The sequence below is a fragment of the Mus caroli genome, chromosome 16 (genome assembly GCF_900094665.2).
Source record: "Mus caroli chromosome 16, CAROLI_EIJ_v1.1, whole genome shotgun sequence".
Lineage (NCBI taxonomy): Eukaryota > Metazoa > Chordata > Mammalia > Rodentia > Muridae > Mus > Mus caroli.
This window is the reverse complement of record NC_034585.1, coordinates 27,958,294-27,977,048: the sequence shown is the minus strand read 5'-3', so window position 1 is coordinate 27,977,048 and position 18,755 is coordinate 27,958,294. Positions and strand designations below refer to the sequence as shown.

General features: G+C 48.3%; 1 long non-coding RNA gene across 1 annotated transcript in view; it reads right to left on the bottom strand.

The window, feature by feature from the left end:
• Positions 1–570, bottom strand: part of LOC115029585 — a 10,131-nt gene extending 9,561 nt beyond the window's left edge. Inside the window, exon 1 of the long non-coding RNA XR_003835152.1 lies at positions 279–570. This is a non-coding gene — a long non-coding RNA (uncharacterized LOC115029585). The remainder of the gene's footprint in view (positions 1–278) is intronic.
• Positions 571–18,755: the final 18,185 nt, after the last annotated feature.

The following is an 18,755-nucleotide window of genomic DNA, read 5'->3' as shown; positions in this document are numbered from 1 at the left end:
GACGACCCCTCCCCCCCCCCCCCCCCCCCCCCCCCCCCCACTCTCTCATCCCCCACCCAAACCCCCTCCACAACCATGAGGGCTGGGGAGCATTGTCCTTTTGCCCAGTGACTCCTGAGAGCCCCTGGGGTCCCAATGCTTCCCATAAGACTTCTGCAGTCCCCAGGGGGCACTTTTGAGAGAGCCTTTCCTCTCATGTCCTCCACCCCAGCTCCTCTGTAGAATGGCTGACAGCTCAGTTTCTTCATCCGGGCGGAACATTTAGGCGAGGATTTTACCTTGATGGCGAGACCCTCCTCCCTTTCGTGGGTTCAGTGCAAGAGGCAGCTGGCTGAGGTGGCCTCTCTTGGTGGTGCTGGATGTAATAACCCAAGGCTGCAGCTCTCTTCGCGGAGGGTGTTTGAGCTGGTGTGGAGAGCTGGTTCCCTGGCAACCCCTTTCCGGGTGGCCTTAGCATCCTTAATGAGCTGCTCCCCACCCGTGGTTGACATGTGGTGGGTCTCTGGGTCCTCCTGGACTATCAGCTGGGTACTTTCCTGGCAAGAGGAATTCCTTCTCTAACCTTTACTTCCTGACTGTCAGATCCCATCCAGCTGCATTGTTAATGACCTAGGAGGGCCTCTTATAAAGGCTGTGCCTGCCCCAGACTGACTTGCTGGCTCGAGTGTGCTTGTGTGCAAACACAGAAAGAGGTATGTTTAAAGCTCCTGATTCTGTTGTGTAGACATTGTACTGATCTGTGAGCCATCGAGTGGTGGAGGCTGCGGACGGGAGGCTTTCTGGAGTGTCTAAAGAGCTCCGGGCTGCAGAGATACGGTGCTTTCCCCGAAAGCAGAGCTGGGCGGGGAGGCGGTACAGCGAGCTTATGAGCTTACTGCTGCTGTCATTTTTTTTTTTTTTTCCTGAGGAGGAGGAAATCTGAGAAATCTAGTTCGTGTTCAAAAGCACTGAGATTCTGGAGTCCTGGGAGCTGTCTTTGAGGAAGTTGTGGGCTGAAGTTAATAAAAAAGTAATAAGCGATCTCTTTCATGTGTGTGGTATGGTTCACTGTTCTGAGGAATTCTTTCCCCTCTCAACCTGCATTTCGGAACATTGGGAAGGCAGAGAAAGAGTGGGGACCAAGCCAAGAGGCCAGGGGTAGAGGTGCTACACACACCCCACTGCCTCTGGTTTGTCCCTCTCCTGGTCCCCTGAGGCTATGTAGTGAGTGTCTATTATCCCTGCAAAGAACCTTGTTTAAGACACAAGCAGGGAGAACACTCACGGTGACTTATGATTCTCATTTGTTTTAGGGTTACTACTGTGGCTGGCTTTATTCTTGTTTGAATAACATAAATAGACATCTGTCAAGAACAGCGGGCAGGCAGAGGCCCAAGGGACCTTGAATTCTGACGGGGCGGTTAGGAGTGGGAATTGGGTTGGCAAAGCGCAGGCGGGAAGTGTGTGGGTTGTGGGACTGAGCGTGTTGCACACAAGACAGCTTCAGTGTGCCGTAGACCACAACAGCCAGTACCATTTGGGAATCTAGGAGTGCTGGGCTGGATCAGGTCAGGGACCTGGTCATCCTGAAAAGGGAGTGGGAGGGCCTTTTATGGACACCCAGGGCATCCTTACTGAAGGCCTGCAGCTGCAGTCAGTGACTGGCCCGGAAGCTGCTTCAGGAGCCTCTCCTTAAAGCCCCGCTCACCCTCAGGAACAGCACAAACTGCTGAATCTTTGGTGGGAGCTGCCTTCTCTTACAGCCCTGCAGATTTACTATCCAAGACTGGCCTTGGGCAGTGGTGGCTCATGCCTTTAATCCCAGCACTTGAGAGGCAGAGGCAGGTGAATTTCTGAGTTTGAGGCCAGCCTGGTCTACAAAGTGAGTTCCAGGACAGTCAGGGCTATACAGAGAAACCCTGTCTCGGGGAAAAAAAAAAAGACTGGCCTTGCAGGGACCACCACCCAAAACACTCAGCCAACAGAGTCCTCTAGCCCAGCTTCTTACAGATCTAGTCAACCCAGGGAGCTTTGGGGACATGGTCATGGTCACTGCCCTGGAAGTTATGTCCCACGAGACATGTCATCTATTCTGTGTGTCTCTGTGAGGTTCAGACAGGTGACACAGATGTCAGAGGGACACTCAGAGGGCCTGGGTAGGATGGGGAGATGACATCATTGGATGAAACTAGGTCAAGGTTGGTGCCTTGAAAAGTCAACCAGGACTATCAAGGGCCAAGAAACCACCTCCTAGAGGGGGTCCCTTGCCAACAGGAAGGTAGCTCAAGGGGACAGAGTCCTAGCTCTGTATGGAAGCACTTTCACCAATCTCAAGCATGTCACAGTCCGTTCCTCCTCTGGCTGTGTAACTGCAGTCAAGTTTTCTCCCTGCCTGCCAAGTTGTCTTCATTTCCTGCTAGGTCTGTGGCTCTGGACTCAGCCGTAGCTGGCTCAGGGCTCTCTGCCTGTTACCATCTCTCCCTGTGGCTTCCTTTTTGGACACAATCACAAACAAGAGTCAGAAGGCCGGTGAGCATATGAGACCAGCCAGACCCCCATCACCGTAAGGTCCCAATGGGCAGGCTCTAGAAGGAAGGTTGTAGGTCTCTAGCTGTGATGCTGACTGACCCCAGACAGATCGCTTCCCTTCTCTGGCCATCCAACTCCTCATCAGTTGAAAGAGGCAGTGGCTGCCATTGTTCTTCATGATGTCCCGAGCGTGGCCTTTGAATTCAGTGCAGAGCTGTTGGGTGAGTGTGGGGAATGAGAGCAGCCATCTTAGAGCTAAAGGAGAATCCTTTGTTTACTCTACTGGGATCCCACAAATCTGGGGCAACAAGGTTTCCTCGTACATAGCAGGAAGCCAAGAAATCATTTTAATTCTCCATCTCCATCATAAAAAATGAAATTGCCGCTTAACCCAAGGGGGTGCTGGGAGGCTTAATGGTGTAACTGGCAGAGTAGTCAGGCTTTGAAGCCACTCCCTGGGATGTCTGCCTGGGCTTCTGGGTGGGGTGGGAACTGAGTGCTGGCCAGGAATTTTCCCTCTACCTGCACAGTCCTGGCTTCCCGGTCAAGGCTCTTGGACTGCAAAGCTCACCCTACACCCTATCCTGCTGAAGCTCTGAGTCCCGCTGTATGTGCAGAGCCTAGATCCTGACAGGCCCCTTCTGTGCTGTTCACCCTGGTTTGATGCCCTCTGCAGGCCAAGGCTTCCTTTGGAAGGACCTACCCAAGCTCCTCTCTTTCTCTGAGATGCCTATCGATTGCAGAATGTCCAGCAGAAGAGACTCAGTTCACAGGCAATCGATCCCTCTGGCAAAGAGCTGCAGGCATTAACAGCAAAAGGATTCAGCATGCCTTTATTGTGGGGCTCGGCTCTGGAGTAAAGCAGGGTGCATTAGCAAATGTTGGTGCAGCAAAGCCTCGGCAGGAGGGAGTGCAGGTGCATCCCTGCACGGTTCAGATGCAGCCAGTCACCTCCCTTCATCTCTGGGAGATTTGTGCAGTCGTAAGGTTGTTCTGCAGAAGTAGTGAGCACAAGAACAACTGTGCTGGCAAGTAGTTATCCCAGCCTCCCCTGTGAGCACCTGTGTGGCACTCAGCTAGTACGGCCCTGTGGGTCCAAGTTCCACCCACCTCAGGAGTTTGACTGTGCTTATCCCACGCTGGCATTGGGGCTGGTGCTGGACTGTAGGGAAGCACTGAGATTCTGCTCTGGGGGTGGAAAAGCACTGTCTGAGATGTGGGAAAGCTGGAGCTGGCCCAGGGGTCTGGGGTTGTGGGGTTCTCTGATTCTTGGACATTCAGGCGCTGCTGGGAGTCAGGGAAGAGCTGAGAATGGAGTTGGGAGTCCAAGGGCTGAGGACAGCGTGTATTGTGACTGGAAGCACAGAGAGGCCTTCTACGGGAGAATTAAGCTGCAACTTGATAAGTTGAAGCCTTCTTTATGGCTTGCCACGCTGGATCTTGATGAAAGGGACAGTCCATGGTTCTAAAATGTGTATTAGCTGTTCATGGTAGAAAATGGATGCACATTGTACCTTACCCACTTTTCAGGATGGACCCGAGATTAAATACCTTTTTCAGGGAGGAATGTCTGGGAAGGGAAACTTATTGGCTAAGCCCCCAGGGCCTCTAGGTACCTCATTAGCATGGAGAACTCTGTTTTAGGACTATGTGACCATAGGGCACATTTCCTTATGTGAGAAGTGTGACTCGTGTTCCAGGCCAGGAATCTGGCAGGGAGTGGGTAGTGCCTAAGTTTCAGGTGTGTGCCCATGGAGTCTCTGGGTCTCAACCTGCTCCACCTTACCAAATTTCCTGGCATAGTTTTACCATCCCACACAGCCCCACCTGTGAACACCTGTGTGGCATTCAGCTAACACAGCCCTACTGCACCTCATGTACCAAGGTGGTGATAGTGCAGGGGACAGGTAGGCTGGTTTAGACTTGTCACCTGCAAAAAATTAGGTTTGAAACTTGGGGAATGGTATCATGTATAAGTAAGTTTGTCTATAAGTACTAGAGAAATCCTAAGGAACAAATGTTTTAAAATGAAATACAAGACTATTTATTCCTATAGAAATATCAGAAGACAGACCAAGACTTTGTCCCCTCAGGCAGGGACACATAGCTGCCGTTTGCCTTCTCTCTTTTCTAAATAGGACTTCATCCCCACGATTACTTTAGGATCCAAATGGCTACTCCAGTTTTGTTTTGTTTTTTGGTTTGGTTTGGTTTGGTTTGGTTTTTGTTTTTTTCCAGACAGGGTTTCTCTGTGTAGTCCTTGCTGTTGTGGAACTCACTCTGTAGACCAGGCTGTCAATGAACTCAGAAATCCGCCTGCCTCTGCCTCCCAAGTGCTGGGATTAAAGGGGTGCACCACCACTGCCTAGCGACTACTCCAGTTTTAACCATTACATCTTCATTCCAATTATCAGTAAGTGTAAAAAGGAAAGAGAAAGATACATCAATTCCCTTTAAGAAAATGTTCCCAGGGCCTGTCAAGATGGCTCAGTGGGTAAAGTGTTTGTCACTGAACCTGAAAACCTGAATTTGATCCCTAGAAACCATACCATAGAAGGAAGAGAATTGACTTCTTTGAGTTGTCCTCTAATCTCCATATGCAGGCTGTAATAGGTACCTGAATGTGTGTGCATGCACACACACACACACACACACACACACACAAATATTTTAAAAGAGAATGCCTGAAGTTGTACTGTAGGTATTTGTTTTTCTCAGCCTACTTTAATAAGGGCTCAACCTCCTCTCTAGCCCACCATCCACCAGAGGTAGGTTATTAGGATATGGGGGAAGTGGACCTGTTTAGAAATAGTTCTTTCTCAGCCCAGTTCATTAGCAAACGCTAAACACGAATCAGCAGCTGCAACCCAGTCCACTTGGCAGACACCACACAGGAATCAGCAAGGGCAGTTCTATCTAGAGGAAACCTCAAGGCTAGCCAACCAGTCCAAGTCTGAGGAAGCTGCAGGAACCTCACAAGAAGTTCTCTGGGGAGTTTCTCTCTGTGAAGTCACTACAAGCAAAGCTCAGCAGGAAAATGTAAGGCGAACCAATACACATGTGACGTCAGCGAAGACTAGGGAGGCAAAGCAAGGCAAACCACTTCTCAAGCTCCCATGTCTGTGGGGTCATATTTATATTCTTTTTGAATATCACACATCCTTTCATATGCCATAGCAAAACATCCTTTCACCTGTGTGCCCCAGCAAACCATCATTGGACATAACTGACTTCCCAAAGAAACCACTTCATTGTACTTATCTATTTGTTAGAACTTACATAGACACACCTGCTGAAGGAAATTCTGGGCAATCAAAGCCTTACTTAGAATGATCATGAGGTCAGCTAACTATTCTGTAGAAGACAGGGAGGACAAATACTAGGTACCAGCAAACACTGGCTCCCAGTGGTGCAGATCTGTGGAGAAGGCTATGCTCTGCGGGCAGGGGCTAAGAGTTGGGCTGTGGTGTGTGTCTAACCACTAACCACCCTCTTGGAAATCAACTCATCTGATGGTGACCCCAGTGCACAAGGGACATGGGCATAATGATGTTGATGCCTTGGACTGGATGGTCTCTGTTCCTTGCTCATCCTCAGCCAGAAGTTGTTCATGATCTAAGTTTGCTTTGCCTGGGAGAGGCCTCCTTTGTCCATGTGCTGAGTCACACAGTTTCCAAGGCAGATCTCAGTTCCTGATGCTGCCTGAATTTCTCTTTGTAGAATCCTGGGACTGCTCCTTGCACTGGGCTGTTGGCCGCAAGAGACGCATCTCTCCTTCAGACTTTACTTGAGCTGTGCCTCTGTGGGCAGTGCTGTAATCACCCAGCACCTAAAGCTTCCCTTTCCACTAAGGCAGGCCTCATAGTAGGTGTTTGCAACCCATTTTGCATTCAGTGCTGGGCTGAAACTCTGGAGACATAGGAGCCATCTCTATGTCTTCCCTCAGTGAGGACCTGGCCCAGAGCAGATCCCTTTGTGAATATTCTGAAGGAACACTGATGAACAAAGGTTATCCCAACTCTAGACTTCCCATTGAATGAGAAGTTCAAATCCAAAATATGTGCTCTTGGCACCCTGGTGGTGGTTCCAGGGTATGTGGATGAATTTAGGAGACTGTGACTCAGCTGTGTAATTCTGGGTAGATTTATTTTGAAGCACCAGAAATGGCCCAGCTTACCATCTTCTGAGGGTGGTTCGGCTTCTGGGGCCTACTCAAAACCAGATGTAGGTAGAAAGAAGTTGGCTTCAAGCAAATAGAAAAGCCAAGTGCAACCCCAGAGTGTCAAGTGAACAAGTATTGTTCAAAAAACACCAGGCTGGACACACTGTGAGTTTTAGAAAGTCTTATGTCTAAATCAACTAAGTCACTATAATAAATGAAGGTCTCCAATCATCTCTACATCTCCTGTTTTCCAACAGTGCCTGATATGGGCTTTTAGGAGTGTTGTAAGGGGCTCTTCTTCAAGATGTGTCAAGGGAAGCCCGAGGGCCCTTCTAAGTCTGGTTCTGACATAGCTAAATCACAGGCTTACTGTTCTTTTCTTGCCTCCTCCTGGGCACAGTCTAGAGGTAAAGTGGGTTTGGATGTCCCTGAGTTCGTACCTTTGCTCCCTGAAAGCAGATCTTAGTTATGCTCAGGTTCCCCAAACAGCTGGAGGGTCCTCACTACTGTGGGAGGTTCCCCCTCCTGCCAAGGGGCCCTGGTCTGGCACGTAACCCCTGTCGTGGCCCCCGACTTTTTCTACCACATTTGTGCCTACAGGAAATTCCAGGCTTTTCTGGAGACCATCTTAACTACTCACAACCTCGTCCTTTGACCTGTCTGGCCTGGCTCGGCCCTAGACGAACGTAAAGTAAATAAATAGAATTCTGTTTGATCACACACAAAACATTTATCTTTCAGCAAGACGCTTCCTGAGGAAACACAGTGAAATTCTTTGGAATGAGAGACTGCTGCGTCAGTGAGGGTACGCTGTATGGAACCTCAAGGTAAGCCTCATGGGGGACCAGGCTGGGCCAGGCCTCTGCTGAGACCCCAGCTACCACATGGGCACCCTAGGCCCTACCCTTCTGCTGCAGGCCTTCCAGGTCTGTATCACCCTTTGGACCATCAAAGGTCCAAGCTTTCTGTAGCTGCCCAAGTTCAGGAGGGAGTGATCGTGGCCACTGAGGGCAGCAAGTTCCCCCCATCCAGGAGGCACAGTCTTTCCTAGGTCTGTTGGCCAGTGTGGGGTGGGATTGTGCAGGGATACCCACATTTGGTGCTGCCTGTGGTACATCCTCTGCCTTCGCAGGAGCCTGAAGTGGGTAGGGGAATACTAGTCCTCTTCTGGTTTGAAATGGAAACATCTCTTCTCTAAAATGCTTGTCACAACCCTTTTATGTCTTTGTTCTTGTCTGGCCTTTGGACTCTAGAGGACAGCAGAGGTCCCAGACATTCTCTTAAGAAGCTCACAAGGTCTTCTGCGAAAAGCACTTATTAAAGAGTCATGAGTTTCTCTCATAAAAGTCACACAGTAGACACCTACGCTGAGGGCCCCCTGGACATCTTAAGCTCATCACAATGAGCACTGCTTCCCCTTGCTCCCAGGCTTTCTTCTACTGGGTGTCCAAATTATCCACACCTCCCCTACATCTGTCTGGTTGGCTGCTGTAACAAAATCCTTCTGAATGCAATTGTTAAACAATACATACTCATTGCCTACTATTCTAGGTCTGAAAGTTCAAGATCAACGTGTTAGCGGGTTGGCTGTCTGGCAAGGGGACTGGCTCCGCACTCATAACCTGACACCTCCTAAGGCCCCACTTGGTCCTAGCATGAGAGTAATGAATATTAGGTTTAACACACGAACTTTGGATTGGCCCACATATTCAGGCCAGAGCTTGTGGCCTGATCACAGTCTGGACATATTAGACAGCTCTCCACCACTAGAACAAAATCAGACAGGGAACTTTAAAAAGGAGAGAGGCTGCTTTGGATCATGGTTTTGAGGTTCCATTCAATAAATGAGTGGCTTCGTTGTTTAGGGTCTCTGATGGAGGCACTGGATTGGAATAGTGGGGAGCACTGGGCATAGCAAACTCCTTACATTATGAGCCAGGAAGCAAACAGCAAGATCCCCCCCGTAAGGGACACACCCAGTGACCTAATGATGTTCTGTTAGGCCTCACTTCCTAAAGGTTTCACCACCCCTCAATAGTGTCACTTTAAGGACAATCTTTTAATACCTGGGCCTTTGGGGACACTATACAAGTCCCTTGACCAGGCAATTTTCTGATGTTCCAGAAATGTTCTTTGTGAAGAATCTGTTTCATTTGATACAGTTAAACTGTATCATGCATCCTACCATCCACCCATCCCATCCCACCACCCACCCATCCCACTATCCCAGATCCCTTTGAAGCTGTGTATTGTGACGTGAAGAGGACTTGAGCTGTGTCTACAGGGACAGTAGCCTTTATGACTAACCCCCATACCTGCCAACAGGAGGCAGGTTAGGCTGGGCTGAAGTAGGGAGCTCTGATAAGATTTTCAATCACATTTCACCCCACACAGCAAACATCTGTACCATTCACAAGAAGAAACCCAAGCCACAAAATAATGGTTGGCATAGAAAGCAGAGATCTGGGATGTGGTAAAAATCGGGCAAAATGAGCCCAGCGGGCACAATATATTTTTAGAAAACGGAGTTCAGTCACTGGAGGAGCTTGAAGGACAACTAATATGTGTTCAGTAGGGAGAATAAAAGCAGCTGCACTCTCCATGGCCAGACCGCACACATTACCAGGAGTGTCTACAGCATTGACATCACAGCAGAGACAGCGTTAGGAGAGATGTGGCTTACACATGGCCACAGAACTGAACTCAGTCCGTCCAATGCCAGTTTCTGTCTGGGGAGGATTCCTTATTTCTATCAGCTTCCTTTTAACCAAGACAGCTAGAGTGTTCACACACCAGTGGACGTAGCCATTGGACAGTGTAGATTTAGCACTTACAGGGTAAGATAAGCCGTTACATGGTTTGTTAGCATTCTGGGAACCAACCACTGGGACTTTCTATCAGCTACATCTCAAGATACATGTTGAGATCTCTGAACGAAGAAAAGAAATGAAAGAGGAGGACGTGACTGCTCCTAGGTGGAGAAGAAAGCTTATTGTAGATATGAGGGAGAGCATAGCAGAAGACAGAGACAGAGGCGTCTGAAGCCAGAGTGAACACCACCCTGAGCCTGCTGTGTGAGGAGGAAGGGGAGGGGAGGCCAGGAAACTAAGAAGGAGGAAGGGTAAAAAAAAGCTAAGAAAAAAAGGGGGTGCAAGTAGCCAAAATGGCTGGATTACATAGGGCAGGGCAACCCAGCCATTCAGGGTAGGGGTCAGGGTATGCCAGCCAGGAAGACCCTGTAATAGGTAGAGACTGGTGGATGCTGGGAAAATCTGGCAGCTAGGTCTGCTTGATATGGTAAATTGACATCTCAGCTGCTTCTCCTGGGTTTGGGACCTAACAATCTACTTCCTGTTTATCTTCCCACAAACATACGTGGCTCTGGAACTGGACCAAGCTGGAAGTCTGGTGGTTGATGTTGCCATCCGTCCTGGTCTTGTAGGATTGAGTGGTGTGACCTTGTCAAAGTCACACTTCTCACAACAGTTAGTACTACAAGTGCCTGGCATTCAGATGTATGCCCAAGTGCTCACAGTGATGCTGCCTGTGAGCACAAGAGCTTGAAGGCAGCCACGGGGAGGGGAGTAGAACACAGTGCCCCTGTGTGCATCCAAGCAGACTCCAGCGACACCCACCTCAGGGTGTGCCCAGCCCTGCTCATCTCATGCCCTAAACCAGGGCTGCTATGAATGCCCAGTGGTACACTGCAGGAGTAACATGCCATTCCTGGGTTTAGGTTTCACAGAGACAGGGGCTTCCTCTTTCGTTTTTTCTCCATCTCCCTCCCTCATCCCTTGCTCTGGGGGAACTGTCTTTGAGCAGCCCTGAAGGGGTCTGCACACTGCAGAACTTAGGTAACTGCCCACAGCCGAGCAAGCCAGCCATCTTATCTGATACACCAATCTTTAGCCTCAGGGAAGCCTCAGATGACCTCAGTCCCTGCTCACAGCTTAGCTACGATGTCACCAGAGGCTCTGACCAGAACGACCAGCACAAGCTGGTCCAGGATTCCCAGTTTCAGAAGGTGGATGAGATAAGGGACTTTTCATCTGTTCGTTTTTATTTTTGTACACACCACTAAATATGGAGACAGGAGGGGAATTTGTTACGCAGCAATAGATGACCAATATGTCTCAGGCTATAAATTATGCAGTAGTGGAAGCAGTAGAATAAGTCTGTGTGTGCTGATAAGGAACAGGTACTAAAATGTGTTGTTAAGAGAAAATAAATACAAACTGCAGGAAAACACAGATTTTTTTAATAATCTAAAACCCCATTACTGGCAGAGAGAGGTTTCTCAGTGGTTAAAAACACTTACTACTTTTCCAGAAGACCTGAATTCCATTTCTAGCGCCTGTGTGGCAGCTAACTGCCACCTGTAACTCCTGTTCCAGGGGATCTGACACCTTCAGGCAGGCACCAAACATGCACGTGGTGCACAGATATACATGCAGGTAAAACTCTCCTGCACATAAAATAAGCCTTTAAAAAATGTTTAATAAGTCTTCAAAAAACAAAAAACAAAAAACAAAAAAACCAGCCGGGTAAGGTTGGCACACAACTTTAATCTCAGCACTCAGGAGACAGAGACAGATGGATTTCTGAGTTCCAGGCCAGCCTGGTCTACAGAGTGAGTTCTAGGACAGCCAGGGCTGCAGAGAAACCCTGTCTCAAAACAAACAAACAAACAAGCAAAAACACTGCTTACTGTATTCATGTATTTACATACACGAATCTACCTGTGGTAAATAGCTCATTTTGTAGTGACTGTTGCGGTATGTGATTAATCCACTTTATATTTCCTGGCGGGAGTGCACACACTTCTCCCCTACCATCTCAGTGTTCTGGACCCCCAAAAGAAAAACACACATATACAGCCTTATATTTTAAATACCTTAAACAGCTCAATGACTTGGCCTCTCCCTAACTCCACGTGGCTAACACCCGCTCTCCTCTGATATTTCTGAGTTAATGCTTACCAAATCTACATTTCAGCTTTGCTGCCCTGGACCCTGCTTTCTGAGGTTCCTTCCCTGTTTCATGTGCTTCCTCGAGGTAAACTCGATATGGAGTTTATGGAGAGCCATCTTTGTCTATGTAGCTTCGAGGAGGTTGTCATCCACTCTGGGGTTGGACCCTGCTGGGCAGTCCTCCTGGGGCCATCCCCCACTCCCTACCTACATGTCCTCTGTTTCTCCCTCCTGCACCTTCCCTGCGTGGTTCATCTCCTATGCCCTCGTCATGGAACAATCCCCTCTTCATCCTTCTTCAGTCCCTTCCTCGGAATCCTAGAAGTCCTGCCTCTGTCTCCTTGTCCAGCCATTGGCTGCTGGTAACTTTACTGACCAGTCAAAACCCAACTGGGGACAGGCTTCCTTTAGTCCTATGTGGGGGACACTGTAGACAGGTTTTTGGGGTAACATAATTAGCACAAGAACACAAGCCACCACGACATGTGCCAACTGTTAACATTAGTGCTTCTCTCAGCAAGAGAAAAAGAATGCAAAGGGGAATTTTAATTTCTGTTCACTATACTATAGAGATGATATATACATAATGAAAATTTGTGTTGTGATGACGTCATGCAATTTTTATGCAACAGAAATGTTCTTAAAGCAACAAAGTTAGAGTACATGATCACTGGAATCTCTGAACTTTGATGTCTTATTGGTCTATTAAGATAGTCACGTGACCACAAAGGAAAAGAATGAAATCACATTCATCACTCTATGGACAAATGGAGGTTTGGTGAAGCAGGCTTTGACAGTGATGCAGTGGGGAGAGTGTGGGGGGGAATGGGTCCCCTCATACCTGCTGCTGAGGAGTGACTGGAGAATCACTTAGGGGAGCTGTCTGGGCTGAGGATAGGGCAATGACCTAAAATGAAACCTAATATCTCCACTTCCACTTGGCCATGGGCTACCTCCACTCAAAGGCATTCACTTTTAAATATAAGAATGTGCTAGAAAAAAAATAAAGCTATGTTTATTAAGGGAAAACCTGTCTTGTAAGACTTACTATGCTGTACTCAAGAGAGCATGACCCAGACTTTCAAGAACAAAAACTCTGAAATATCCTATGTGTCCATAGATAACTAAGTTCATGTATTTTCATTCCACAAAATATCCCAAAACTACTAAAATATTCAAGCTACACTTAGCAAGTCATGAACAATGTGGAGAAACAGTTTAAGATTTTTTTAAAGAAAAAAAGCTTATTGCTTAATGTCACATATTACTTGACATCATCAACAAACACTGTCCCGTTTTCTAATGTTTCTAGGAATGGAAAAGTCTGGAGAAAGGCGAAAGCATAATATTGAGGGATTAATTATAAGAGGGCCTAGCCTTTAGCCATGCTGCTGTGATCTGGCAAGATACTGACAAAGCAGCAGTGAGCTGGAGGTAAGAAATGTATACACTATTCATGAGTCATCAAAAATTAATTTAGGAAGACCTGCTTTCCCATACTAAGAGACACATGACAGAATGAGCGGACACACGGGGATTTTAAGAGCTGCCCCTCTCAACTCTGGGTGGCTGAGCATCCGATTCAGAATGGCCTTAGAAAGTAACAGCAGGGTGGTGTGTGTGTGTGTGTGTGTGTGTGTGTGTGTGTGTGTGTGTGTTCTGGTACAACTAGCACTGGCTCTGTTCCTGGCTCTGGTGACTTGGCTGACCAGGAAGTTCCAGTAAACAATCATGGCTGAGGAGCCCTGATGGAAGATGGCAACACTGAGAGACTCTTGTGATGGAGGGACACAAAGCACCCTAATGATGTGGTACCCTGGACTGGATGCTAGAGCAGAGGAGGGATGCTAGTGATGTCCATGTACAGTCTGTAAGCGCCTTAATGATGTGGTACCCTGGACTGGATGCTAGAGCAGAGGAGGGATGCTAGTGATGTCCATGTGCAGTCTGTAAGCGCCNTAATGATGTGGTACCCTGGACTGGATGCTAGAGCAGAGGAGGGATGCTAGTGATGTCCATGTGCAGTCTGTAAGCGCCCTAATGATGTGGTACCCTGGACTGGATGCTAGAGCAGAGGAGGGATGCTAGTGATGTCCATGTGCAGTCTATAAGCACCCTAATTGTGATAACTAAACTGTGTGCTGAGCAGAGGAGGGATGCTAGTGATCCTACATCCATATGAAGTCTCTAAGCAGCCTGAGTGTATCCCTGTCCACCTCCTGACTTGCTGGGTGTGTGGTCACTGGAGAAGGGAACATGGGAAGGAGGCTGGGTGAAAAGAGTGGGACTCCAGAACTCTCCAGGAATCTGAATAGCCTTTTCTGCTCTGGGTTCTGTATTATAAGCCAGTAGGGGTGGATGCTTGTTAGCTTAATGCTTAAGGAATTTCTTGCTTCCTGGGTGAGGTTAAAAAGTGGAGCTTCAGGCTGGGGAGGGAGTTCAGACACTCAGCAGCCAGCAGGAAGGAGCTCCTTGAGGCTCAGCCCATCCCTCAGGCTGTCTGGGGATGGAAGGTGACTGTAAAACTTGCCGCATAGGACCCATCTCCCTCAGGAGTCTGGTATTTAGTTCTGAGAGCTATCCCTGGAATAGCTGCCTATTCTAGAATGAGAGAAGGGGCTGGAGAGAAAAGGGCCTAGGGTAGAGTGCAAGACCTTGGAGTTGGGGAAGTTCAGTTCTTATCCCACAGATGAGGAGGAGGAAGGCTGGAGGGCTGGGAGACCTGGCCTGACTTGCAGGGAATCAGGTAGAAGTCGGTCAGCTTTCAAGTCCAGTCTAGGGCTCCTTCTGTTGCTATGGTTTCATAGTTGTGCTTACCAGACAAATGTTGTTGGGGAGGGAGGACTGGCCTATGGGCTGGAGAGATCTCTCTCTTTTTGTGGTCCTGGGGATCAAATCCAGGACCTTAGATATGCTAAGCAAACCCCCTCCCATTGTGAGCCACATTTTTTGAGACAGGGTCTTACCAAGCTCCTTTGGCTGGCCCTGACCTCGCACTGTAACATGAATACCCTTGGAGTAGTGAGTCAGTCCCCTGTCTCAGTTTCCACATAGCTGGAATCATAGGTCTGTGTCCCCATGCCCGGCTCTCCTCTGCTTTGCTGAGGAAAGTTTCTCATTTTCCATTCTATATATGAAAGATGGGATCTGGATGCTGGCGGGGTCCAGTCTGCCAGCTGCTGACATTGCACCCTTCCTGAGTTCCGTGCCCACTCTGCCTGTCTTACCTATTGATGACTGATCTTCTGAGTTCTTTGAGAGAGTCAAGGCTAGTCTCTTCTCACAAGTGTTAAACTGACACAAAGGACCTTTGTTGCCAGGACATGTCCCTATGAAGTCCAAAGTGGGTTCCTAAAATGGTAGTGTTGGTGCCAATGTCTTAAACAGAAAGACTCTGACTGAGTAAACAGAAGGATTGGAATTGGGCAAACAGAAACCTGACCAGCGTTCTACAAGAATCTTATACGGTAGGTTTTTGTTTACTTGGGAACCCCCGCCCCCCAAAGTCAATACCCTGGGTGAAGGAATCTAGATCCTGGTTAATCCAATCAGTTTGTAACAGCTCAAAGGCCCCCCGCCCTGCTGACAGTCACATAAAATCAGCTTGCTTTTCTGCCATTTTGCTTCTCTCTGGCCCCTGAGAGATAGCCTCGGCAGTTTAATCCCCAATAAATCTACCCACAAAGTAGTCCAATTTGGTGGTCTCATTACACCCTCATTTATTTCTTGTGTCAAAAACTGAGAGGAAAATACTAGGCCTCCATGGGCTCTGCCCCTCCTAACTAAACCAAACTGCCTTTTGACCCCCCTGGGTAGAGATCACTGCTGATTCCTGCCACCTACCTAACTTTAGAGACTGCCTCTCCTCTACAGGCTCTACCCACTCCTCTCCCAGCCTGCTCAGGTAAGTGTCCTCTCAGAGCTGCCTTCCCTGTCTCTCTCTTTGTCCCTCACTGGTTCAATGAAGCCTGCTCAACAAAAGTCATATTGGTGTGTCAGGCAGCCTCCCTATACCCTCCTGGGTGCCCATCACCTTGAAAGGAACGCCTCTCCACTGTGATTTGGGGCATCGCCCTGACAAGCCTTTTGCCCTTTGGTGACATGCTGGGGTTAGACTCTGCCCCACACCACTCCCCTTCTCTTCCCATGGCTTCACTTCTGTTAGCATTCTGTCTAAACTCCACCCCCACAGTTACTTGGCAACAGCCAGGTAGACCTGACCCACTATAAAAGGGGCTGCTTGTCCCCTCCTCTCTCTCTTGCCTTCTTGCCCCTCTCTCTTGCCTCTTGCTTCTTGCTCTCTTACTCCCTCTCGCTCTTCATTCCCTTCTCCTACTCTCTGTGGGACCATGAAATGCATCCTGTTTTCTGGTGGAGCTAGGTGTAAACCTTGGAGACTCAGCAGGTAACTGCAAGGAATGGAAGTGAAAGAACCTAGTGGGGAAACCCCCACTCAATTCCCGATTCAGCACGCACCCAAGGGATCACGAGAGACCGTCTTGATGCAAATACACGAGGTAGTGAGGTAGTTTAATGATGGAGCTCCGGGCCTACACGTATCCCACAAGGCTCAAAAGCTAGGGGTTTTTATAGAAATGGGTCTGGGGCTGGGAGAGGAATTGGTGCGGTTTCACACGATTGGTTCATTTAAACATCAGCAAATTGTACGTGCAGAATGAGGTAACAGCAGAGCATCTGGTTAACCTTTAACCCACGTCAGAAGGGCGGGAGACAGGGAAGGCGCCGGGCCAGTCCAGACGTGTCTTTGCATTCTCTTTATCTTTATGGCCAAGCAGCCTCAGGGATGTCTTAACGATGGGCCTGCACGGGCATGCCCTGGCCTGTTTCATTAAAGCTCACAAACAACTCTTTGGGCTATTTGACATAAATTATATGAATCACAGGTCTCAAGTTTTATTTTCTTTCAGAAGGTGTTTGCCCGCCACGTTCCTAAACACCAGGCTCCTCACATGAGGCCTCAGCTCTCCATAATTCTGTGGCCATCAGTCACGTAGGGCAATGCCACAAGCCCCTTCACAGGTAGAGGATATGACTACATATCACAGCCTCAAGACAGATCTCCATATTAATGAGGTACCTAAAGGCCTGAAGGGCTTAGCCAATTAAGCTCCCCTTTCCTGCAAAAGGTATTTAACCTCACACCTGCCCTGAGAAAGTGGGTTATGATTTCACTCATCACAACTCTCTGCCATGACAATAAATGCCTTAAAACCATGCATCTCTTCTCATCAGGATCCACCATGGGGACCAATGGAGCAGGTCTTCCTCTAAAGAGCCACGTCTAATCTCCTGCAGGAGGCCTCTTTGTGTTCTCAGCCATCATCTCTACCAAGCCAAGCAGCCTAGGACACTCTTGTCCCTGAGAGAACCAGCCGAAGCTCTCCTCCTGCCCTTTCCCCTTCTGCCCTGGGCCAGAGCCAACCAGCCCAGTGTCTGCGGTGTCCAAGAGCTAGAACCTGCCGTCCTGGCCTCTGTGTGGCCCGGGGACCCATGAGCTTGCTCCCGGCAGTTCCTTAGGGACCTCAGACTGTGCCTCCCCGCCCCCAGAGTGGGGTCCTATGGATTCTCACAGCCTGATGCTTGCCTGGCAGCAGCTTGGGGTGTACACAATCAAACTTCCTGTGTCCCACCTGGGCCGGACCAGACGCTGGACACAATTTTAATTTACATTTCTCTCCAAGTGGTCATGACTGGCCTCTACTTCTCTATTCTCTCCCTCTTTCTGCCTTTCTCTGCCTGTACTACTATCCTCTTAACTCCACCCCCACCCCCATGCCCTGAATAAACTCCTGTAGCTGGTCCCTCAGCGGGAAGGGATACCTCGGTATGGGCCCAAAGAGGCATTCCCTTCTCTCATAAATCACCACACCTCTGTAGAACATAATCTTATACCTCTTTATCTTTTTATAAACACATCAACTCCTATGCTAATTCTTTTGCTTCTCCACCCCTACTTCAAATGAACCATGGGCTTTTCCCATTCGAAATTAGACTTACAGACTCCTCTCACCTTCCTTCTTCAATGTTTTTCCCTCCTCAAACTCAAATAACATTGAGCCTTACTGCCTGGTTTTTCACTGTGTTATGGCTTAGCCTTGGTATAAGCTTGACATTTAGTCTTAATGGCCAGGAAATGGGACCTTTGATTTCCAAATCTTCAGACTATGACAACTTCTGCTACAGCACAGCAAATGAACTGAAAATCTCTTCTCTCTAAGCTCTGCTTGCTCTCTTCTAAAACCCACTATGGCCAAGCTTTCTTTATTGTCTTGCCCTCCTCTCAGATCTCTGGGTTCAGTCTTGCAGAGATCCAAATGTCTTCTGGGAATGGGTAATATTGAGGAAATTGTCATGAGCTGTTTTACTCTACTAAAAAGCTGGCTCTGGAGATGGGATTTGGCCTGGCTACTCTAGACCCAAGCATGTTTGACTTTTTTTTTTGGTTTTTGGTTTTTCGAGACAGGGTTTCTCTGTATAGCTCTGGCTGTCCTGGAACTCACTTTGTAGACCAGGCTGGCCTCGAACTCAGAAATCCACCTGCCTCTGCCTCCCGAGTGCTGGGATTAAAGGCGGGCGCCACCACACCCGGCACATGCTTGATTTTTTAAAGCAGGGGTTATCAATCTTCCAAATGCCGTGGCCCTTTAATACAGCTCCTCATGTTGTGGTGACTCCCAGCCATATAATTATTTTTGTTGCTACTTCATAATTGTAATTTTGTTACTGTTATGAATCACAACGCAAACATTTTGGGGGATAGAGGTTTGTCAAAGGGGTTACAAGAACCACTGGTCTAAAGGTTTCACCTGAAACCTCTGTTTTGGATCAGGCTGGCCACCTGAGTCTGTGACAGGGAGAAAGAGAACAAAACAGAACAGTCCAGGAAAAGACACTGCTTAAGAGCAGCTAAGAGGTAAACTATGCCCAATAGAAGTCACTGATGGCTAGATGCACTCACAGGTGCTTGGCTCTCTGAATACTACTCCCTTTTCTTGGTTTTGTTTAACTCTCTTTGAAACTTTTTTGAAATGTAAATACGGTTTTCTCAAGACTTGTAAAACCATTAGCATGCTGGGTTTTTTGTTTTGTTTTTT